The sequence below is a fragment of the Ciconia boyciana genome, chromosome 8 (genome assembly GCF_034638445.1).
Source record: "Ciconia boyciana chromosome 8, ASM3463844v1, whole genome shotgun sequence".
Taxonomy (NCBI): domain Eukaryota; kingdom Metazoa; phylum Chordata; class Aves; order Ciconiiformes; family Ciconiidae; genus Ciconia; species Ciconia boyciana.
In genome coordinates this window covers 39,440,236-39,464,290 of record NC_132941.1, presented here as the reverse complement: position 1 = coordinate 39,464,290, position 24,055 = coordinate 39,440,236, and the positions used below count along the sequence as shown (strand labels likewise).

General features: G+C 40.3%; 1 protein-coding gene across 10 annotated transcripts in view; it reads left to right on the top strand.

The window, feature by feature from the left end:
- Positions 1-24,055, top strand: part of ZMIZ1 (zinc finger MIZ-type containing 1) — a 365,884-nt gene that overhangs the window by 137,661 nt on the left and 204,168 nt on the right. For 2 of the 10 annotated variants that reach the window (XM_072869878.1, XM_072869882.1), the window contains one exon: positions 17,860-18,033. The exons of 7 other annotated variants lie outside the window; for them this stretch is intronic. The gene's annotated coding sequence lies outside the window, so the exon portion shown is untranslated. Of the gene's footprint in view, positions 1-17,859; positions 18,034-18,980; positions 19,120-24,055 lie in introns of all 10 variants that reach the window. One more of the 10 variants, XM_072869881.1, reaches the window with a different exon arrangement.

Genomic DNA, 24,055 nt, shown 5'->3' with positions numbered 1-24,055 from the left:
GAGCTCTCTTAATATTTGAGCCCATTTTTCTGAAATTATTTTCTTGATCACAAACATCCATGCATCGCTGCAGTAATTTGCTTGGCAGTTTAGAGGCCACTTCTCCATTTGAGCAATCCTCAAAGAGACAGTACCAACCTTTTAGTTCTAGAATCACTGTTATTAAAACAACCAGGGGAATGTATCTCTGCAAAGGCAGAGTTGAATAATGATTTAGCTCCCAGAATTAATTTGAAATTTCAGCAGCACTAAGTAATATTTTAGTGGCAGTATAATCCTGTACATTACATATTAAGTCTGCAGACTGCACTGCCAGTGGAAGAATCCTGCAGTATTTAAATGACACTGTAACACCACGGTATTATATTCAGGTCATTAGGGGGCATTTTACAGGATTGAAGTTATCTGGCAGAATGTCAAGGGTGAATTGTATGATCTCTGTTTCTTTGCCTCTCCAAATATGTAGATTAGGGGTTTTAAAAAAAAAAAAAAATTACACCTAACTCACCAGTGTTCCTTCTCTGTCTCAGCCCACTATATCACCTGTGCACGACTTGCACTGTCAACAAATGCTGAGAGGGTAACCGAAGGAAAGGGGAATAATAGATATAGATAGCTCAAATGGCTGATGATGCAAGTCAGGAAAACTGTACTGAGGGTTGGTTGTTTCTTTTTTTTCTGTATGAATCGGAGCAATTGATAGATAAGCATAAACCCAAGTATTTGGCTTTTTTGGCAGGTGTCAGCGGGTGTCCAGAATGATGGAAAATGCTGAGCCCCAAGATGAGTGTTTTCCAGAGCAGATCCCCAACGCTAGCCTTCTGAAGAGGCAGGGGCACTCTTGCAATTGAATATACCAAGGGAGATGGACACCTCTCTCCCCTTTGTGCCTTAGAAATTCCTTCTAAATTCATGTGTGTGGCCCATCATAACGATTTTGATACCTCTTTTCAAATATACTCATCATTCAGACAGCTCTGGTTGAATTTAGAGAGAGATATTAGGCTGTGAAATGCATGTGTTCTCGGCAGCTTATTGCTGCCTCTGGCAGAAGTTACTGCTGTTCAGATCTGCTAGCTGGATAGTTCACATGATTATTCCGTGCACGATTAAAGACAAACTGAGCTGGCTTAGTTTAAACATGTAAATAGTAGCTTTGGATCATTCTTTCTGCAAGAAACAGATAATCATCACAGAAGTAGCCTAGCTGGCTGATAGGCAGTAAATCTCGCCACTTGAGTCTTCCCTTGTCTTTCCTTCACTGACTTTTAACTACAGCTTTTGGGGTGGTGTGAACACTTGGAAAAAATAAAAACAATAATTAAAAAAATAAAAGGATCAGTTAAGGCAAGTGAAGTTGAAGTGATGTCTAACTTCCAATGGTGAGAATGGCAATGGTGACATGCTGGTTGGTCAGGGTTGATAAACTTTTCAACCAGCAGAGCGGCCATCATGTGAACAGGACACATGGCTGTGCCCTTTCTGTGCTCAAAGCGGTTGAGGGGGGAACCCCAACAACAGTCTGCTTATTTGAAGAGTTTGTTTTCTTCTAGCTTAGAATCTGGGCCAAGTTCCCATATGGTAATTCCTGTTTTCTTCTTGCTGCGCTCCAGGTGATGGGAAATTCTTAGAAGAGTCTCAGGGGCAAGAGGTATGTTTGGCTGCTGCATACCAGTGCTCGAAAGGAGTGCTGAGGATACTGGAAGTTATTTTTACAGGTCTTCTTTCTAAAAATAGCCTTAACTTCTTATTAGGGAATGGTGCAAGATTTGTGTTTGTAGAAAAGCATTGGCCATGCGAATGGGAGAATTGCCTTACTTGGCAGACCTGCTGCTGTAGGAGGTTGTGGAGGCAGATCAGCAGGTTAAACACAGCTATGGAGAATAGGTCCATGAACAGACACCAGAAGGAGCATATGTTCCCACGTGACTGTGGATGCTGGGGAGTAAAGGCAATAAACTACAGATAATGGCTGGGCTCACATACCCTGCCTACTTAGTATGTTCCGCTGTCATCCTTGGAGAGAGAATACTGAGCTGGATGGATGACTGGATTAACGCAGTATGGCATGTCTTCTGTTCCTACTGCATTCAGGTATATAACAATACTTCAAATGTTATTCACACTGTATTTTAAGTTACATCCAGAACAGCAGAGGCATAGGGTATTCTTCGGTCTTCTGCTTTTTTTACATGAGAAGACTAAACTTCTATGTTAATATTTTTGTGGGTTTTATATAGCCTACTTTCACAGAGGATAAAATTTCAGTTTAGATTTTGAGGACTGCGCTCTCTTGATCTTGATGTTGCTTTGGTTGTCACTAGATTACTTTTTAAAATGTACAGCAGGAAGTCAGTTCTGCCCCACCATTTCTGTTGGGTGTTTTTTTTCAAGTTAAAGGCAGTGGGCTTTCCTGAAAAATGTCTGTAGACAAAGAACTCTCCAGAGTGGGTCTCTACTGATCAGTACAGTTAGCAATTACTCCTATGAGCTGTCATTTTAAAGTAAAAATAGAAATGTAAAATATTGATTACATAGGCAAGTACAATAAATGTACATCTGTATATTAGCTCTCCAGAAGCTTGTAGATAAAAATAGATTTAAATCACATTTTTCCTTCTAATGTGGCACAACAAGTAAGAGTTTTGCTCTTGAGGAAGTATGTATGAACCCATAAGGCTATGAGCTTGTGGAGAGAGCTTTATTCCAGCTATATCGTTAAACGAAGTAATGTTGGAAATCTTCTGGGACTCCTTTTCTTAAATAAGGGGCATGTGCTTGTTATCGTGGCGCAGCAGTGAGCAATACCATGAAGTTCCAGATGGGAGAGATCTTTGTTGTTTATCAAATGCATACTGTATACCAGGTATTTACTGTAGTCTATACACACTAGACATAAACAGTGGCCTGGCATTTAATGTTACTATGCCACTTGTACTGCCTTTTCAATGTATTTGCTGAGGCTGCAACACTTTTTTGCACTAAGGTTTAGATAATTCAGTATCTGCCTTTGTCAACTGAAACAATCGTGCTGCTTTCACTGGTGGTACACAGCTAAAGCCTGTTTTCCTCCCACCTTATTGAAGGCAAACATCTGGAGTACAGGCTTCACTATCCTTGGCCATTGCATCCATTGTGACTTTTTGGATGCAATCAGTTTGAACCATTGCCAGCTATGGTTTTGGTCCAGAAATGTGTCAAACCAACTTGTGCCTCTAGCTTCTTATAAGGACTGGTCAGGGAGATATGAAGATTGTAGGACAATCCACATTATCTTATGAGATGATGTGTATATAATAAGCTCTGAATAATTACACAATAAAGTAACCATCCAGCAAATTATTATGGTCCTCAGTAGGGAACCTCAATAATAGGTCTGGCATAAATAGAACTTTTCTTTTAATAGCCATTGTCAAAGGGCTTTTAGTATTAGCGGTGTTTATCTGAAGTTGAACTGATACCAAGTTCACTCTCCAGTTCTTTGTAGAATGAAAATTCTTTGCTCAGAATGAACCTTAATGATGAATTGAAGGTATTTTAGAAGTAGGGTCTGCTGTGGAGTTTCATTTCAATGTTTTTTCCCTTCCTCCACAGTGTGGTGCAGGATTGTAGATATTAGTCTCAAATTATGCCTTATTAAAGATTCTGAGTAACCAGTAACTACTCTGGTTCTTAACCTGATGACATTATAGGTTCATACACGAAACCAGGGAATCGACCCAATTTACTGATTTTGTTGCATAAAGGTCGCTGGACTTCTGCAAACCGTTTAGTGGATTGGATTCAGTTTTGATACTGGTCAGGAATATACCTGTGGCAACATCCAGCATTTTTGGGAAGGTTTTGCCTTTGTCTTCTGTAGCTGGTAAATTTATTTCTTTGGGTGTAAATAAATGCAAAACCAATTTACTACTTGTAACATGCATGTACTATGCAAGCTACCAGAATTTAATATTTATAGATATAATGTTCTCTGATGGAGATGCTGTACTTTGCAGTAGGTCTGCTTTCTTACTTTTGCAAGCTTGCAGTTGATTTTTTTTGGCAATGTGCGTGCACACATACACGCACAAAGCGCATTATCAGCCTGAAGCATCAGGCTAAATGTGTGAGCCCAGGTGTCATATTTCTAAAGTCCTCTGCATGAAATGTGAAATAATTGCTTAAGTGTAGAAACTGTACGTATGTTTATGAAACGTGAAGTACAGGCACAGTCTGTGATTTCAAGTGTCTTATGAAAATGTGTGTGTGGTAAGGCCACGCTATCTTCAAAACAAACTTTTCGTGTTCTTGAACTTGAGACTTCTCAATCCTTAAAAGTGGAGTGAATGACAGAATACCTTAAATACCGCCGTATCTGTTTATATTTAGTAGGTATAAAACCACTTATACTGGGAAGACTTACTGCAAAGGAGAAACATCTGCTGAATCAGTTTTCATGAAGTAGACGGTTCTCTTAACTTTCTGTGTTGTGAAACGGTAGCCTCCCAGCCAAGAGGGGAAGAAACATATGTGTATAGCGATCTGTTAAATAAATGAAACAAGTGAATCGTGGGTAAACAAACATGAGTGACAAAGAGGTAACAGAGGGAGAGCAAAAAGCGCTCATACACAAAGGACAGCGGATGGTGCCTACCTCTCCATCATGGTCTCAAACCCCTAGAAGAATCAAAGGCTTCATTCTTACTGGAGAGACTGAAAGAAGGTCAAGTTCAAAAATAGCTTTTGGTCAAAAAGGAGGGAGGAGAGGGAGATAGTATAGTCACTGAGATTAGTAACTTCAGATAATGTTTGACTGTCTGAGATGTTATTGAGAGAACTGCTGCTTAGGAAGAGGCCTGCCTTAGCTTATATTTTCAGTATAGAACCACATGAAATCAATACCTGAACCAGGCTGCTCCAGGTGCAGGCTGTCATTATACCCTATTTACCGGTCTCTATTGATCCTCTTTTTCCATGTATGTGATGCTGGGACTTCTGAGGCCACATGCCTTAGTTATCTTGTAGCAATAAGCCAAGCCATTCTATAACTCCTTCCTAATGAATTAGGGAGGAAAAAACCTGTCCTGTTCCTTAACTGGTTAAGACTTGTAGGACAGGGAAGGCTCTTGTGTAATTTAACCCTTCTACTTGTCCTCAACTGTGTCCTCACTTACAAAGCTATAAATTGGCATGAATGCTGAACGTACGCTCTAATCCTTATCACCACTGTATCACCTTGAAGTCGTGACTGAACTTTTTTTGTAGTGCATGGATACAAGAGATATCAAGTCAAACTGTACAGAAAACTGAAGTCAAAACAAGTTTTTCTAATAGAAAAAGTTGTTTTGACTAAAACTTCTGGTTTAGAAATATGGTTATATCAGTATTACTGCAAATATTTACACTTTCTCTGAACCTTACCAATTTTCTTGCCCTAGGAATAAAGGCTGAGTAAGAGCTTGAGTAACTTGTAAGAAATATATATTCTAGAGATAAATGTCAATGTGACGGCTCTTGGGACTAGATGTTATGTAAGGGTTTTTTTGGGGTTTTTTTGTTTGTTTTGGGGTTTTTTTTTTGATAGAACATGACCAGCTAGGAAACATCTCTTTCCAGTTGTGCCTTACTGTTATACTGTTCAACTCTGATCTGCAAAGCCCCTAGTGGCAGTAAAAGAGTAATTTGATTTCAATGCCATTATTTTTGGCTCCCTCAGCTCTGCCTGCCAGAAGGAGTGCTAGTCCAGTGGCACCAAGTCTAGTTGGAGGCCAGTAACTAGCAGTGTACCCCAGGATTCAGTACTGACTCTAATGCTGTTCAGCATCACCACTAGTGATCTGGATGATGGAGCAGAGTGTACCCTCAGCAAGCTTACAGATGACACAAAACAGGGGGGAGTGGCTGTTAACACCAGAGGGTTGTGCTGCCATCCAGAAGGACCTGGACAGGCTGGAGAAATGGGCTGACAGGAACCTCATGAAGTTCAACACAGGGAAAAGCAACGTCTTTGACCTGGGGAGAGGAACAGCCCCAGGCACCAGTATTTGCTAGGGGCCTCCCAGCTGGAAAGCAGCTTGGCAGAAAAGGACTTGGGGGTCCTGGTAGATACCAAGTTGAACATGAGCCAGCAATGTGCCCTTGCTGCAAAGGAGGCTAATGATGTCCTGGGCTGCATCAGGCAGAGCATTGTCAGCAGGTTGCGGCAAGCGATCCTTCCCCTCTGCTCAGCACTGGTGAGGCCACACCTGGAGTGCTGTGTCCAGTGCTGGGCTCCTCAGTACGAGAGAGACATGGACGTGCTAGAGAGCATCCAACAAAGGGCCACAAAGATGATTAAGGGACTGGAGCATCTCACATATGAGGAAAAGCTGAGGGAGCTGGCACTGTTTGGCCTGGAGAAGAGAAGGCTCAGGTGGGATCTCATCAACGTATATAAATACCTGAAGGGAGGGTGCAAAGAAGACAGAGCCAGGCTCTGTTCAGTGGTGCCCAGTGACAGGACAAAAGGCAGTGGGCACAAACCTCAACCATTCTGCGATTCTGTAACTCTGGGCATGTTTTCAGTGAGGTGGTTTCTCATGCACCAGGACCTAGACTGAGGTAGACAACTGATTTTTGTGTTAGCTAGGTGTGGTTTTCAATGAACTTAAACTTGGTAGTTTCAAAGATTACCACAGAATGAAATCTGAGGGAAATTGCATAGTGAGTATCATGAGGCTAATACCTTTGCTGCAACATGAGGTAGTCTTGTAGGTAGCATGGCCTGAAGAGTGGGGATTGGGTGGTAAGTTGTGAAGCATTTGTAGCAGCAGAAATGGTTTAATGTTGCTGAGAGTCCTTTCCTATATGCATTAAAAATAAGTGATGGTGGGCTTAATCTCAGACACATGTACAAGTGTTTTGACTAGATACTCTCTACATTTGGAAACAAGGTAGGATCTAATATGCCAAGGAGGAAGGGTTTATTTAATTTTTTTAAAAAACTTTTTAACAGGTTGAATCCCTGATAATCTTAGCAGCAGATACCTGCAGTTAGATTTCGAGGAAGTAAGTGTCTTCTGCAGGTGTCTCAGTATTTTAACTATAGTTTAAAAAAAAAAAAAAAAAAAAAAAAAATTGAGTGAGGTGTAATGCTATCAAATGAGATACAAGAGTCTGAAAACCCCTGCTCAATAAACAGATATGTTTTTCAGGAAATTGATGATATATCAAAAGCTGTTTCTTCAGATAGCAATCACTGGTTTAGCTTCCGAAAATGAATGTGAAATTTGAACACTGAGAGAAGGCTGTGTCTGCTTATAATGGTGCTGGTTTTGTATACAGAGTTCTGGGCTTATCTTGAAAGGGATTCTGACACACAACAAAACTGATGAAAACTGTTTCAGCCAGCAGTACTTTCTTCTGACCTTAAGTATTTCTTGGTTTATGTGTATGAGATTAATTCAAAGATGATTTGATGTTTTCTTTCTTTCCTTTTTGTGTGGGTTTTTTTTTTTTTTTTTTTTTTAATGACCAAACATACTGGATGAAAACAGGTCCTACAATTAAAAGATAAGATACATATTTAAACTGAAGCATATTCTCCCATACAGGAATAAAACTATGAATGTTATGTCTTTCTATTAAATCTTTGCGTACAGGGCACAGAAGGCTACATCTGTGGTGGTGGCGGTGTTTTTTTCTTTTAGAATAGCTGAATGTTTTCTTCAATTAATCTGTTTTGTGGCTAATCTGGAAGTCTTTGCCACCACTGTGGAAATGAAGCAGTGTCCACTGGACCAACTGGTATCTTGCATTTAAGTCTGTTGGTAGAAGGAACAGCAAGACACACATGACCCATTTATGGTTTGTGTATAATAGATTGTATCTCTTGAAAAATGAGCATTCATAGGTTACTTCTGTTAAACTAAAAGTTACTGTTGTTCATTCACAGGAATGCTTGTGGAGGGAGGCCTGTTGCTGTCCCATTCGGTGGGGCACTAGAGCCCCAGAGGTCAGCTGTGGGCACAGAGCTGCTGAACCCAGGATATCCACCAGGAAACATGAAAGCTTTGGGGTGAAGTTCAGATTTTAAGGTGTGGGTAGATGTTGTTTGGTCAGTCAGTGTATTTGTGGTTTTTAGCCCTGTTAGGATGCTCTTTATATTTAGTGTGGTGAGTAGCATAAATGGGCATTGCTTGCCTGCATTGAGCCACTGCTTAGGTGACCAAATACGTAAGTGAGCTGATCTTTGCACTGAGCAGTTTTTTCACAAACTGGCATAATTCCTGCTAGTTCCACTTTCATATCTATCTAATAAAATGAGTGATCTTTAGTGTTTGCACATGATGTCTTGGAGTCATTAATTATTTATCTTCATGACTGCATGTGTGTGAGAAGGGATTTGGTTAGCCCTGTTTTACAGGAGACAGACGGCGCATGAATTGACTTGTAGACTCTGCCTGCGCTATCATAGAGTGCTCTGTAGAATGACTGTCTTAAAGCTTTTCAAAAGCTGCAAGGAAGGGTGTTTCTCATTATGCTATGCTTTATTTTTAGAGGATTCAAGAGCAAACTGCTGCAATCACCGGCCTGGAAGGAATATTGCCTTTGCTCACTTTTTGTTTAATCTCTAAAAGTCCTTATCAAAAACTGTTAGTGTTTCAGTCTCATAATGGTTTAAGAGTCTTGCGTCTACTGAAGGAAGCCCAAACCAGCTCAATTGTTTCTTTTGAGGGCAAGGTGCAGCGTGTTGTTTGTGCAGCCAGCCTTGGCAATGCCTTCCCCTCCCCAACTTCTTTGTCCCCCTTCTTCCCTTCCCCCGCCTCCCCAATTATTTTTCCAGAGACCTTGGCTTGCTGCTTCTGGGGCAGCAGCAGCAGCTGCTAGTGCTGTCCTGTAATTCTTCCATCTCGGTCACAGGGGACTGGAAGGGAAAAGACGGTCTGTCTCAGCAGCAGTCCACCAGCTGCTGCTACAATCTATAATGCGTAAATTTGCAAAATATAGCTTTTAATTTTGCTTTGCAGTCAGAATGAAAAACTAGAGCACACCACCAGTGCCATCATTGATTGATTAATAGAAATTTATGCTCCCTGCGCCCTGGTTCAGACTCGGCCAAAAAGTACTTGGAAGTGGCTAAAAATAAAAGGTAAGAATCCTGACAGGCTTTCATACTGATGGAGTAACTAACAATACAATGTTGTGTATGTGTGCTTGAGAATATGCTCTAGATAAAAGCTGTTGAGTAACACAAAAAATATTCAACTAGATTAGAGTATGAAATTGTGCTTAGGGTCTTTCTGAAGTACAGGGATAAGCAGGGCTTCTTTGTTACAGTGTCAGTGAATGAGGGAGTTCCACAGATTCTAGCATAAGTAGTTTTCCTGAAAATGTATATTGAAACATATTTTTGGTTTTGAGGCTTTTTCTGAGGGAGAGAGAAGGGAGGATAAAGAATAGGCAGCATAGTTACTGTTTTTTCTTTGCTGGCTATGAAGTTAGAGTAGTAACAGTACTGCTGATTTTGCATCCAGTCATGCACCTCAAGTAAGGAAACAGCATATAGAAGAGGTAAGCAATCCCCAAACTGCTATTAGAAGTGGATTTGTAACCTCTTCAGTGTGTATTTATGAATGACAAATCTTTTTGTTGGACCATTCAAGAAGAACCAGCCAAAACACAGCCGGAATTTGTGAAGGAACTTGTTTGCACTGAATAGTTTGACTCAGTGGGTAGTTCAGAAGACTTGAACTATAGAACACTATCCATCCATAAAAATAATTCATGTGGTTGTGGCACACGTTGTTGGCCAAAGAAAGACTGTTGTGTGTATAGCTGAGAGAACTAATTTTATCACAAGTCAGTTTCGCAGCTGATGTCCCTAGAGACCTGTTGCCCTCTTTGTTTTTCTTTTAACACTCTGAAGTCCTTTGTCATGGAAGCTGCATGGGAATTGTAGTGCATGAAGGCTAGCACAGAAACCTTTGTACGCCAAGTCGTTATGGGGACCATGAGGTGGTCTGCATCCAGGCTTCCTTGCTGGTGGAAGAGCTTGTGGCAGCTGGCTGTCTGCTTTCCTCAGTTGGTTTCACTGGGGACGAGGGACTCGGAGAAGCCAGCTACCATGTTGGCATGCCTGCCTAGGGCTTGTGCACAAGGGATGTTAGTGATGGTGTCAGTTGCAGACTGCTGCCCTCCAGCATGTGCTACGGAGTAAATCCAAGTGCGGAGCAATCACAGATCTCATTTTGACAATGTGTCCACAGTTTAACTCTTCTGCTGAACATCTGTGAGTGTACTAGCGTGCAAGTTGTACTTTTTTGCTACTAATTAGAATACACTGAGTCCAAACCGAAGCTTCAGATACAAATTTGTCTGAATTTGGGAGAGAGCAAATCTAGACCTTACCTTTGTGGAACAAGCTAACTCTACCAATAAAAGCACAGTGTAGTCTAGTACCCGTCCCCAGAATTACCAGTCCTCATTTCTGTACATCTTATGTGATACTAATGTCAGCAATCTTAAGTGAAAGCATAAGCAAACCCTAATCTCACAAGACATACTACTTTCAATAAATACATTGTACAGACATGCTGGCAGAACTAAACTAAATCTAGATGTGTCTTTGGGACACCAAAGAAAAATAATTTAAAATAGTTTAAAGAATCAACAAAGCATACCGCGTGCACGTGTGTGCACATATTATCTTCAATTTGTTGGAATTTTTTAGCATGTGAAAAATACAGCCCCAAGCGTACGCCGTGCCTTCCAGCTCCGGGGCAAATACGGTAAGAAGAAATTATATAGTGACCCATTATTCAGGCACCTGGGAGGTAAGAGAAAGGAAGAGGAGTGTTTTGCCCTGAAGTCCTTCCTGGTTATTTTTTTAAATAAACATGGTATGCTCAAATATTTATATAAAAGCAGTGTTCAGTGGGCTCACTTAATTGGGCAGAGAAGTCAAATTTAGTGAAGTGCACGTACTTTGTGTAATTCGAATGCAGTGTTTTGGGTATGCTACCCACCTGCTCACAGGGAGAAGACAGAAATTAAATGACAGAGGCTGTTCACAAGTAAACCAGCAGAATTCTTGGAAATACTACTTTAGCCAAACTTTACAATATTGCAAGTTACTTAGTCTCTCAAAGTATCAGAAATTAACTATCAAAAGCAATTTGAGCTTTAGACCTTAAAGAAAGACTGCTAGAGTATGTTTTAAAACTTCAGTGGTAGCAAACCAGATTGAAGCTTGCTAACTTCTGACTAGGTGGCAACAAAGGCCTCAAGGACTTGCAGTAAAGTCGCTAAGAAAGCAAGCTCCCTTTTCCAATATGTATTTTCATTTGTCTTCCTATTGCAGTAAAGGCATCTACCTTCTGCCAGTGTTTTCTGAGGTATGCACTGAATTCTTTTGAAGATTATTGAACTAGGTTTTTCTTTACTTTTCCTTCCCTTCAAAATTAATATCTTTATTTTAACATTCGACCAGTCAAACTCCCAAGCACAGCTTCTTCCATACAGAGATGGTTATCTTGGCACTACAAACAAGACCCTTACTAGATACTGATACTTACAGCACAGGCTGTTTCCCATCCATTCTGCAAGGACTCATTTTTAATGAAAAGAACAGCATTAAATTCGCAATGAGAACCAACCTTTCCTCATTTCTTTCCCTGTGGGGATTTGATCAGTCTCTGCAGCTTCCTGCTTAGACATTGTACACAGGGGATACCACTTTGGGGGCAAAGCTAACCCGGGAATAATTGAAGGAGTGGTTTTAAGGGAATACTCTGAAATTTTCCAGCAGCTGCAGTCTCACTGCGTATCTCCCATGTAACTGTTTACAGCAAAGTTAGAAGGTGGCCCTTACCGTTGTATCCTGTCTATGAAACTTTGGCCATGCAGTAAGCCCATATCTAATCTGTAGATCCATTCTGGTGCTTAGAATAAAACATTTTGAGCAAAGCATAATAGGAAGTTGATATTAAAAGAAGATGTTTCAGAAAAGGGACCTAAAAGCACACTGCAATCGCCCTGAAAGAATATGGTATCTGGACAATGGGAAACTTAATTTCTTAATTCCTCAGCCACAAAACTCCTCAGTAGTCAGACTTCTTAAAAATCCATATTCCTGCAAACCTTTTCAAGGGAGGGAGAAAGAAAGAAGCAGAACAAAATATAAGTTGTAAGCTTGCCTAACATGTCACTTGGGATAACATCACTTCTGTTTGTCCTTAGTAAACACAATGCCAGATCAGGAGCCAGAGGATAATCTTTTGCTCTAAATTGTTTTCCTGTAATATCTGAGGCTGCACAGTATAAAATCAAGAGTGGAGAAGGCTATCCTGAGCCTCTCGCTTTGCCTGCTGATACAAGCATGATTTCATTATACAAACATTTGCTCCATTAATTGTGATTATTCCTAATCCTCCATTTTGCTTAATGGCAAAACATTTCACTGGAGGAAAAAAATTAGATTAAAGTAAAGACTTTCAGACAGCAAAGGCTACTAATTGAAACCTGCAAGGGATACCCCCATCATGGAAATTCAAAATTACAAAAGTTATTTCTGAGATAACTGGAGAAGTGATACCTGAAAATCCTCAGACATACACTTTGGATTAAATTTTTGTGTGGTTTAATTCAGTATTTTTTTCTTGATCTGTAAAAATAAGAGCATAGCTTTAGTAAACGTGTACACATAGTGATGCATGTGTATGTTTGTACAACATGCATTTTTTTTGTCTTCTGATGGAAAGTATAGAGGTTTTGGTTGTGCATGTGTGCCCATGTGGACCTCTAAAAGGAGATAAATCACAGAGGGGGATGCTAGAATGTTTTGGTTCTGTTTAGAATGTTTTGGTTCTGTTTCTCTCTGCTCTTCCCTTGTGGTTTTTTTAGTGCCTGTCTTCTCCTGCAGTAACCTTGCATTGGGGTCTTGGAATAAAATATTTTTACCTGTGCAAAGCTGGTGGGGGTATGTGTGTTTTCTCTTTTTTCCTCTACAGGCTGTGGTATACAGCAATGTAGAGGTCTTACAGGTTTTATTCTCTTGAGGTCGGTAATACTTTAACCAAAGGAAAAATGAGGCATGTGAAGGTTTCCCTACCCGCTCTCCCTCCCACAGCTCCCGCAGGAAGTGGAGAGCAGCGAGCTGCTCCTGGAGCTCCTTTCCTGTATGATAAACCCCCGGCTCGCAGGCGCACAGATGGGTGTTGAGTGCAAAAAAATACCAATGTTGACGCTTATCTAAGAAAGCAACATTGTGTGCCTTCACTGAGTGTCTATACGCTGGTAGGACAGCACTTCATAAATGGCTTTTGAGGTTGCATAGTGTTTGTTAAGGCTTTTGAAAGGCAGAAAATAATATTCTAAAAGACAAGACCCCTCAAATATTTGTCAACAATTCCTGTTGCTTTGAGGAGTTTAAACCTATATAGTTCTGGATCTTTTGGTTATTTTTCGGTTTCTTGATTTAACACATTTTTTGGATGCATAGTAATGCACGCAGGTTATATGTGTCATTAAGGAACCCCAGTAAAATACACATTCATGGGGTTAAAATTACTTTTCCTGAAATGATCTATTTTCTGTGCATTTTCTGTTCCACGTCTCCCTCCATTCCCCCACCCTCAAGTCCATTAGGCGTAAGTCGGATTAGCTCAGTGACTCTTATCAGACCTCTTTTTCCTGTTACCCCCAGATAAATTTATGCGACTTAAAGACTGAACTCCAGGCATAACCTTATTCCTGCTGGGGACAGGAGCTGCATTTGCTGAAACTCTGTGTTGATGAATAGTACCCCACTGTGCTCTATATGGGAAAGTGTGTGGGTGGCAATTTACATGGTAAACAAAGGCAGGCAGGGAAGAAAGATAGTTAAGCTTATGTTTCTTAATGCTTTAGATCTCCTTAAAATGTGTCTGTTGAAAATTAGCAGCAACAAATATCACAAGAGGAAGATCGGTGTAGATTTTGCTATTTTTAAGGATCAATCTTTAAGTAAAAGCTTTTTTACGTATGTTAGTGAAATTAAATTTATGATGTAAAATTAAATTTATTAATATAATTTGTCCTGATTTTGTGGTAGTAGCAAATAAAGACTGTACCTGCAACTATTCCCTTTAACGATAAATGGAAACCTTTTATTTCATCAGCAAAATAGGCTCATAGTTGTCTGTAGGATCATCCCCCCTCCTGCCGCCCTAAATAGGTTCTTTGCTTGTTTGTCATCAGAGGTGTAGGGAGGCAATGTGAATTAAATGGCAAGGGACTAGAGAGAGTGTCAGGAAGTATTGACATCCTTATTTGTGCCGTGTATCTACTATGTGACCTTGGACAAGTCTCTTCACCTATGCCATATCCTGTTATTAGATTATAAATCTCTGCTGGGAGAATGCTTGTCGCAGTTTGCTTTTGTATCTGGCAAAGGGTCTTATAGATATTATTGTAAAACAAATAATAGAAATAAGGATAGCAGGTTTTTTTTCTGGAACACTAGACTTTGACGGAGATAGGGATTTCTTTTTAACCTTGCTCTCGTACCCAACTCAGCTGCAAAAAGGTTCCTTCGCTCTGATGCCTTCCTAGTCTGATTCTTGCCAGCAAAACTTGAAATTTGCTATTTATTCAGATAAACAAATGTTTTGAGTGACTGTGTAGCCCTTGAAAAGTTTCGCAAATGCATTCTAAAATAGAAAAAACAATATATGATTGTTTGCAATACTTTCTCCTAGATTAAACTAGAGATTTTTCTGTGGCATTGGTGTATAAATTGTGTATTTAAGTTGCGGCCGCAATATATGCTTCCTCAGGGGAAGGCTTGTCATTCAGAAGTAGCTGATCAATGTGATAACTGTTACCCACGTACATGCTAACAAGCGCAGCTCATGCCGCTTCAGGGAGGTAACTGGCTTATTCCATGTGATGAAACTCTTGTTCCAGTTCACCTCTTGTTTTGAACTGATACCCTTCATGCTTGCGTTGACACTGGAAAGGAACTTCACATGGGAGACTTTCCCTTCCAGTTCACTGACTTGCATCCAGGCCACTTGCTGACGCTGCCGTGCGGAGAAGCTGCTGGTCCGCGTGCAAGAAGAGCCTGTTGTATAACGCAGCGTGTCACAAGGGTTTTGCCAGTACAGTTGGCCACAGACTGAGCTCTTTCCCTACGCTGAGTTTGATTAGCAGCATGGTTGATTTGTGAGACTTCAGCTCTGTCTTTTGCAGAGTTTAATATTAGAAATTTAATGGATTTGCATGTCATTGGGAGGAAGACCTTACTTGCTTCTGATTGCAACTCTGGAAGATTTTCCCTGGAAAAGCTTACAAATGTGGAGGAGCAAATTTAATTATTTTTTTTCTATTTAGGGAGGTTTGGGTTTTTTTTGTTTGTTTGGGGTTTTTTAGAAGAGTTTTTTGGGTTTGGGTGGGTTTTTGTTTGTTTTGGGTTGGGTTTTTTTTTTCTTTTATGGCATTCAGGACACTGGAATTATATTTTTCAAGATTTTTGCTACTAACACACTACTAAATTTTAAAAAGGGAGAGAAATAAGATTTCCAGGTGATAGTCACTTAATTCTAGGACTTGACTCTTTAATTACAAAACAACACTTTAATTCAAAATAATGTAAGAAAGATTACTTTTTAATTGTTTTATAATGTCAGAAAGGATAAATATGTCAGTCTAATCTATGCTCCTGCATAGAGCCAAGAGTCTCCTTTCCAATAATATTTCTGTCAAGCTGTTTAATTTGTTGAAGCTTTTAAAAGATGTCATGAGATGCAATAATTTAAAAAATAAAAAATTAAGACAGTAGAAAGAGAATGTACCTGACATGAATACAATGTTCATGTGGTTCAAATTGCTTTGAATAATACTCCTATGCTGTCCCTGTTTGTTCTTTGGGCGTGACTTTGCTAATAGCAGTGAGGGTATTGACTAAGGTCTTTGCTGTAATTACTTCCTAAATATAATTAAATATGAAGGTGGTGCTAGCAAGATGCTAATTGGCTTAGTAACAAACTTGGGATTTTTCACTTTCCCAGAACCACTGGATTAGAGCACTTGGTGCAGCAGTTCTTCAACAGCGGAGACCGCTGATCCGATTGCCAAAGCCAGCACGCAGGGTGTCCTCTGGTGTCATGGTGGGGATGGGGGCTTTATGCTTAAGGCACTAGCAAAATACTGCTTCAGTAGCTGTGGGACCTTAGGGAAGTCACTCAGTCCCACTGTCTAAAAGAGGAGTAATAACACTACCTTTGCTTCTTGTCTTTTTAGATCGTAATCGTAGGTGGGTTTTTTGGTATATTTATAAAAAAAAAAGTTTGGTCGTTAGCTTACAACGTTGCTGTAATACAGGCGGGTGTAATAACATGTTTGCCATCATGCAACAAAACCATTGTGGGTTGTCTGTATTAGTGGGGATATGCCATATTGCAACTACGCTGACTTTCAGCTGTGATCTTTGACGCATTGCTGAAAGACACATGACTTTCAGCAATGTTTGGAAAGGCCCCAGATATTGCTTAGACAACCCACCTCGTTCTTCCAAAAGCCAAAGCTTTCATGGAAGCAGTAAGTGTAGTTTTCAAAAGCAGGCTGGCATGGGAGCACTATGAGATCCGGAAGACAAAAGGAAACGGAGGCTTTAATGAGCACCTTTGTAAAAGTTAGCGTGCAGCTGGTCCCCAGCAAAGCATGCCGCTGTTCAGATGCATGGTGTTTGTGTTGTATAAGCATGACTAATGGCTGCGATTCACGAGGAAGCATGGCTTGCCTTGAGACGGCTGAGCTGATTTCACCTCAAGCTGTCTGGTCCCTTTCTCGGAAGCCTGCCCTGCTGCAGCAGGGCTGGCAGAGCTGCTCACCAAGCAGCTGCTGACCTGCTGTGAATGACAGGCTGACATATGAAGGTAAACCAAAAAGCAACGCTGCTGACAGAATAGGCTTTGTAGTAGTGGTCTTCCAATGATACCTTGTACGTTAAGCCTTGAGCTGAGACTGCTACAGAAGGATGATGATGATGCAGTGATGGTTTTCAGTGGGAACGCGGTTCAGCAGAGGCCGAAATCATTACAGTCTGCCGTGAAGTACTTGTGGACAGTTTAGAAAAAAAAAATTGTGAGTCATTGGCAGCAAAAGCCTCTATGTTTTTTTTAAAGCAACCTATTTTTGTTGACATTTCCTCTCTTCATGAAATAAAGTTCTTGCATTGTTGCTGGTTTGTTACAAGGTCAGAAGAAGTTTAGGTTATACCCTAATTTCTCAAATACAAGGGGTCTATAGTTGAGGCCAAGCATAGGAACATATATCTGCTGAAATTAGTCATGATACAGTGAAATTTTTTGGCCTCAGTAGGTATTATATCGGACATGATTTTAAACCTATTTGTTGCCTCAGAGTTTTTCAGACCTTTGAGTTCATCCTGTAACTGCTCTCAAGAGCTGATTTTTATCAAAGTTTCATTATATAAATCTTTTTCAGTCTTGGGAAGATAATGCATCCTTGTGCAAAACCTGCTTCTTGCTGAAATCAATGAACAGCAAGGCCCAATTGCTTGTGGGGCAGTGGTATTGTTGCAAGGTTATCAGAAGGTTAAAGCTACAAATCGACTATTGGCTCCAATAACTCCTATGAGGGAAATATGGAAAAAGATACCTCTTTTTGTAAATGAGATAGCATAACAGGTGGCTCTGCTAGATTCTGACCTTTGCTGTAAGAGGTGCAAGTGCAACAAGATTTTGCGACTCCACGAAGAAGAGATTTAGATGCTCCATTTGGGCTGTAATGGGAGGCAAACTCTTGCAAAGAGCATTCATAATGCTTGTCATGGGTTACCGTTGTGTATCCTGCTTCAAAAAGCAAACCTTTATCCAAAACTTTGATCCTTTTTAGGTGGTTGAGGAAGAGGCATTTTATAGCATTTTTCACATGCCTGTGAACTGCTGGGTTTGTTTGGAAGAGAAAAGAGAAATACCACAGAAAAGGCTATTCTTGAAATATTTGTGACCACTTGGGAACCAGGAAGAATTGAAACTCTCCCAGGATTTCTAGACCAAAGAGATGCTGGTAAGTATGTCAGCTTCTGGAAGCCAGCCCAAACCTCTGAGAGTTTGGAGGTTTGCACAGTGCTAGTGGCAATTAATGATGTATGAAAAAAGATACACATTTTGTGTTTTGAAAATGGAAAACTTGCTGTGATATATAAAACATATTTTAAAGCATTTTGAGAACTGAAGAATGATTTGGGTTTCTTCTGCCCTGTCTTCCCCTCTTCCCATTTCTATTCCCAATAAATCTGCAGCACTGAAGTTACGGAAGTGATTTAAGGATAGAAGACTGGGCGACATGCTTCCATGTGGATGGCAGACATATTAAGCATAAGATTCTGAACAGCATTCTGCTCTCTTATTTAAAGAAGCATTTCTTTTAACATTTAACCCCATTAGCACCTCAACATCATAAAAGATGATGGTAACATGTTTAAAATATTCTCTATGTTTTGGTTATTCTCATATATGTTGTCATCCTGTGTTTATAACAGAACACACAGTGAGTTTAAAACCTTGAAAATTCCTTATTTTGTAATTGAGAAATGTATGAGAAATAGTATTTTTCAGGCACTCTGAGTTTCCATCTCAAATGAACTGGAAATCCAAAGTCTTTCAAATTTCCTATAAACGAAAAAGTTTTAGAAAAAAATTGCTTTGAAACCGGTGTCTCTTAAGTAAAGCAGAATGCTGTCAGCCTCCAGTTTCCCAGTAGGTTTGTCTACAGCACCATTCTGTAACAAAAATGTTAGCATACGTGTATTGTTGCTTGAGCTCTGAGGAGCTGTAGTGCTGGGCAGTCCTGACCAAGACCCTGGCTTATTTTAGTCATTGGCTCAAGAGCAAGTTTTGATGCTGCTAGTTACTGGGCCTGTGAAGCTTTCAGTGTCTAAGGCAGGGAACTTTAGTATTTAAAAATATTTTATATTCAACCAATGTTTTCTGAGGGAACTTTTGTTTCATCAGGAAAGTCTGTACAAATCATTAATCCTGGGTCCTGCTACAACAAGGAGCTGCATGCAAGCAGAAACCTGCCTGTATGGAATTTTCATGAAGGTTCAGTGCCTCTGATGAGTTTCTAAAGAGTATCTTCAGAAATTTAGAGGTAAAGCATTCAGTTTAGGTTCCTGTAGGACTTTTTTTAACTGTTCTGGAAATGTCAGCTTTGTGTGACCTGACCTTGCTGTGAAAGGGCTCTCCATGCAGGAATCCTGCAGATCCCAGCAGGTAGGAGGGAAATAGGAGCTCCCAAGAAAGTCATCCCGTACCACGCTTTTTCTCTCCTGGGTTTTAAAGGCTGTTTGGCAAGTTTGTTTGCTTTGGCAAAATTTGTAATTGAAGAGCAATTTTAAAGAAAAGTTTTACTAATAACTTACCAAAAGAAATGTTCCAACTGTTATGCCATGTTTTGCAGTCACTTTTTTTTGTTTGTTTTATTTTTAAGCTCAAACCACTGAGAGGTAGTATGTTCCTGCAAATTAGCTTGTTCTTTTATGGAGCTTGCATTTGAAAACAAACCAACCCCCAAAACATTACAGCTCAAGGAGAGCAGGTGTATCTTCTTGTTTGTTCTCTTAGCATTTGTTCTGGTTTTAAGGCAGAGAATAAACTGCAATTTCAGAAAGTGCTGTTGTATAATGCTCAGTGATAAAATGTCTGCAAGTTCTGGTCCCTTGTGCATTACCTACAGTTATGAAAAGGGAAATGTGCTTGTATCTTTATGATAACAAAGAAATCAGTATGCTCTGTTTTTATATAAAATAACTAAATTTTATGCATTTAATAGTGCCTAAAATGGAAAGGGTTAAAAGAGCTGGTAATGGTTTTGAGATTTTTGAGCTATAAAAATATTTACTCATGTGTCGCTGTTAAGACTAGAGTTTAGAAAAGCGCATGACATGAACACTTCAGTCTTGATGTTATTTTGTGGAATACTTTGTGTGAACCTAATTTCATATGGTAGTGCAGTCCTGACTCAGAGCTATAATGTCAATCAAGTAACTAAAAAAGGACTAGTTGTGCCATGGAGATGAAGCCAGCTCCAGGAACTCCAAGTGTTGGAGACTTGTAAGTCAAAGGATCTTGGCAAAACTCTCTTTTGTGACAAGAGTTAGAAGTAGGTATTTTTGTGATTGATTGGCCTACTCTGACCATGATATGTAGGTTCAGTTTTTGGGAAATCACTGGATTTTTCTGTGACTTAGTGTTTGTCCTACCAACAGAGGTGAAACTATTTCTCTCCTGACAGTTGACAATCTTGAAAATGAAGCTGAGGCCTGTAAAGACTTCAGCAGCAGATGGACTTGTCTCTTTTAAATATGTCTGAACCTTATTCAGATGTGGCCTTCCAGCATCGCTGTAACACAAGGAAGACTGTGTTATGCTCTTTTGCATTCCAAAAAAGGTTACAGTTGCACTTGAAACATTCAGAAATAGAACTGGTTCCCCTGATCCCAACTATCATGTTGTTGGTAATGATGATGTTTTGTCAAAGCAGAAGAGCTGCTTGTGTTAGTGCCAGTTCAACAGGCTAGTGCTGCACACCTTTTCTTTTCTAACAGAAGATATTTCCTAACAGTCAGTATATTTGCAATCAAAAGGTTTGTTGCAGTCTCCTTAAAAATGAAAACAAAAACACAGGGATATCCAAGTTGAAAAAGCTACAATTTGCGGCACTGCTCTGTGTGCTTTTTAATCACATTGGGCAACATCCCAGGGGTGCCACTTTACCATTGCAACCAGCCACTGACTTAATCTTAAGTACGATTTTAATGAAGATCCTGGTGAGGATGTAGTAAAACATCCAATAAGGGTACTAAAAGTTACATTTTTGTCACTTTCAGCTCTTGTAAGGTAAGAACTCCTTTTTCCAAAGGATACTTTGGACAGCTGAGAATCACAGCTCTTAAGGCTTTTTCTTTCCCTCTGTCCCCACCATTTTTTTCTTAGGCTTAAGCTGAGACGTGTTTTTGTTCCTCAGCTAGTCCAAACCCCCTCCTCAGCCTGAGAACAGTTGCAGATGCTATCCATTAAGATCGCCTTCATCCGTTTAGCCTTGGAGATTAAAAACTCCTACCCTTCCTCCCGCCCTCCAACAGTGATTACCTTCTGTAAACCTGCTTCAAAACCTCCTTGTGCTGAAGAATGTAGTATGGGATGGAGGAGGGATGGGAGAAGATGCACTGGGGAGGGTAGCAGGGGAAATGAGACTGATTCAGTGTCTGGTTATAGATGCATTTCTCTAGATACTTTACAAAGCTTTAGATCTTTACAAGCTTCCTCCCAAGTGCCTTTGTTCTTTGTATAGCTCACTTGCAAACCTGGCATTGTTTTATTCAAACTTTACTGAAAGACAGGATGTACCTTAGAATCAGAAATATGATGGGCTGTCAGCCACTTCCTCAAATTCCACCAGATCTCTATAGTTCTTAATAAGTGAACTGACAGCTTATTAACCAGATGGTACAACAGGAGCTTCGTTCTGTTGTAAAGTTTTAAATCATGTTGTTCTAACAGGTATGCAATTTATCTCCGCTTCTTCTTCTTTGGGAATGAGAAATGAATAAGAAAAAGTCAATCCCCCCCCACCCCCCTGATTTCTGGCAATATTAATAAAGAATTTGAGCTATGTGCAAAGTTAAGATTGGATATCCTGCAGAAATACTATCAGGCACTGAGAAATTAAATTACTCTGCTGCCCAGGGTTAAGTGAAAACTTGGAGTATTAAAAGAAGTTTAATGCTTTTTTGTTTAGTTTTGTGATTCCTGCTAAACAAACACTATATCTAACAGCAAAAAAATTATCTTATAATTTAGTTAGGTAAGCTACCGGATCTTAATTTAAGTCTCAGCCAAATAGAGGTTTTGGACTTTCTCATTGTTACGTGATTCACTTGGTAAATTCAGTCTGAGGATAAATCAGTAATGAGTGGATGCTGTTGCTGTCCGAGTATTGTTGTGTAGTTATGCAAAATCGTGTTTTTCTCCTCAAGTTGTGGAAAACTGTTAACGTCATGGAAATTACCACCAAGAATGATTCCTTTCTTAATCTTTTCATTTGGAAGGTCAGATACGAGTCAAGAGAATTAGGGACTGCAGTGCTTTATCAGGTCTGTGACCAGCTCCTTTACAGTAATTAAATAATACAGTGCAAGAAATGGTGCTTACAGCTGAAAACTCTCCATGTGGTTTTCAGAGAATCAGGATGGAACAAACTGAGCTGGACTGGAAAGTGTTTAACTGCAACATTTCATTCGAGGTACTAATCTGTGTGACGGTCTGGGCACACCAAGGGGGAAATGAATCTCCTAAATATTGTTTTTTCTCTGTGAGAAACCATGGAATACTTCATGAGTGAGATTTGAGCTCCGTTATGCCCGGTGGCCCCCAAACAAGGTTTCTGTTAGCGGGAGGTAAGGACGTGCAGCCTGGTTAAGGCCCCTGTGCCCGGGCTGCTTTGCGTGATGCTGTGGGGGGCCCTCGGCCGTGCCGCGCGCTGGGCAGCGCGGGCGCTCCCTCACCTCGGGGCGCAGCCGTGTGCGCGGCGTAAGAGGTTACTGGGCTAACTGTCAGTGGTGGTCTGCATCGTGGTACGCTGCCACATGGTTAATAACCTATCTGTTTGCAGAGGTTATGCTGAACTTTATTAATAATCATATTCTTCTGTTGCGTTCTAAGCGTCTGTCTTCTCTGGCCAGACCTCACTGAATTTTACACCAAACTGTTCTTTGGGTGTTGCTAATATATGTACCAAAATCTTCTCTGACTGGTATACATGTGGTAAATTTTCTACCTTGCTGCTTTAAATAGGAACATCATTTTCCTCGGTACTGCCTTTATCACAGGCTAGCTACTGGTGAGAGCTCCAGTAACTTGCTTTGCTTTGAGAAGCACAAGAAGTTATCAGCTCCCTTCCAGCAGTAACTGGCTCTAGCCGGGAAGAAAGCCTTACGAGAGCTGAAGTGCTGTAAGAATATTTGTGAGAGTGACAAAAATCAAAGTTTTTGTCTGGCTTTATTCCTCTGGAGGCGTGTGCTGTAGTGTTGCTGTTTATTCCAAAGAGTGAGAAATTGAAAATATTGTGTGCACTTTCATCAAGTATTTTTATGAATCAGAGTTAGTTTTTTACCTTGCTTTTCAGTCTCACGATCAATTTATATTAGAACGAAGATGTTTATATGCACTTGCAACTTTTGAATCACAACTGTGTTCCAGATGCCAAAAATTCCTGCACATGTTTAGATGGTGTGTCCAAGGGCTTCCTCTTAGGTGGGTGAGATGTGGGTGAGATGACCGTACTGGCATGTACTGTTCCACCATCCTGCCCCAGGGAAGCCTGCTGAGCCCTGGGCTGTCCCCAGTGGCCACGGTGCCAACCAACTATCAAATGCACTTTGATATCTGGAGTTTGAGTTGGCTCGGAGAGAACCAGAAAGCTGCAAAAGTGGATGCAATGTCTTCCTTCAAATTTGATTCTGTTTTTCCTTTGTAGGAGACTGTTCAGTATGTGTTAGTTTCCTTAAAGTTGCCATGCTGGAAAATAATTAGAACTGACCTCGGGAAAACAATAGTGAACTAAGTAAGTGGGGTTTTTTGTGGGTTGGTTTGTTGTTTTTTTTTTTTTTTTTTTTTTTTTTTAAAGGCAACTATCCGCTTGCACAGTTGTTGGCAAAGCTGAATGTTAAGCAGATTACTTCTGGGTTGGGAGTCACAACTGGTGAGAATCTTTGGATGCTGAGATGGAAGGGTTTTGCTGTGGAGTACAAGTTAAGAATTTGAGACAGAGAAAGAACAAGGCTGGTTTACCAAAGGCAACTGATGCAGAGTTTTGTAGATTTCCTCTGCACTGAAATGTTATTTTCAATAGAAGCATTTTGAGTTTCATGGTGCGGCTGTTTGCTGATACCCATATGTTTTGTCTTTAGAAGTAAGTGGTTTTTAGCCTAAGCAAAGCTCTCTTCTCCCCCCCCCTTTGGAAATTTATCATCAAAATGTGAATTATTCCAGCATGTGGAGGCTGTAGTAGAGTTCTTGAGCCTGAG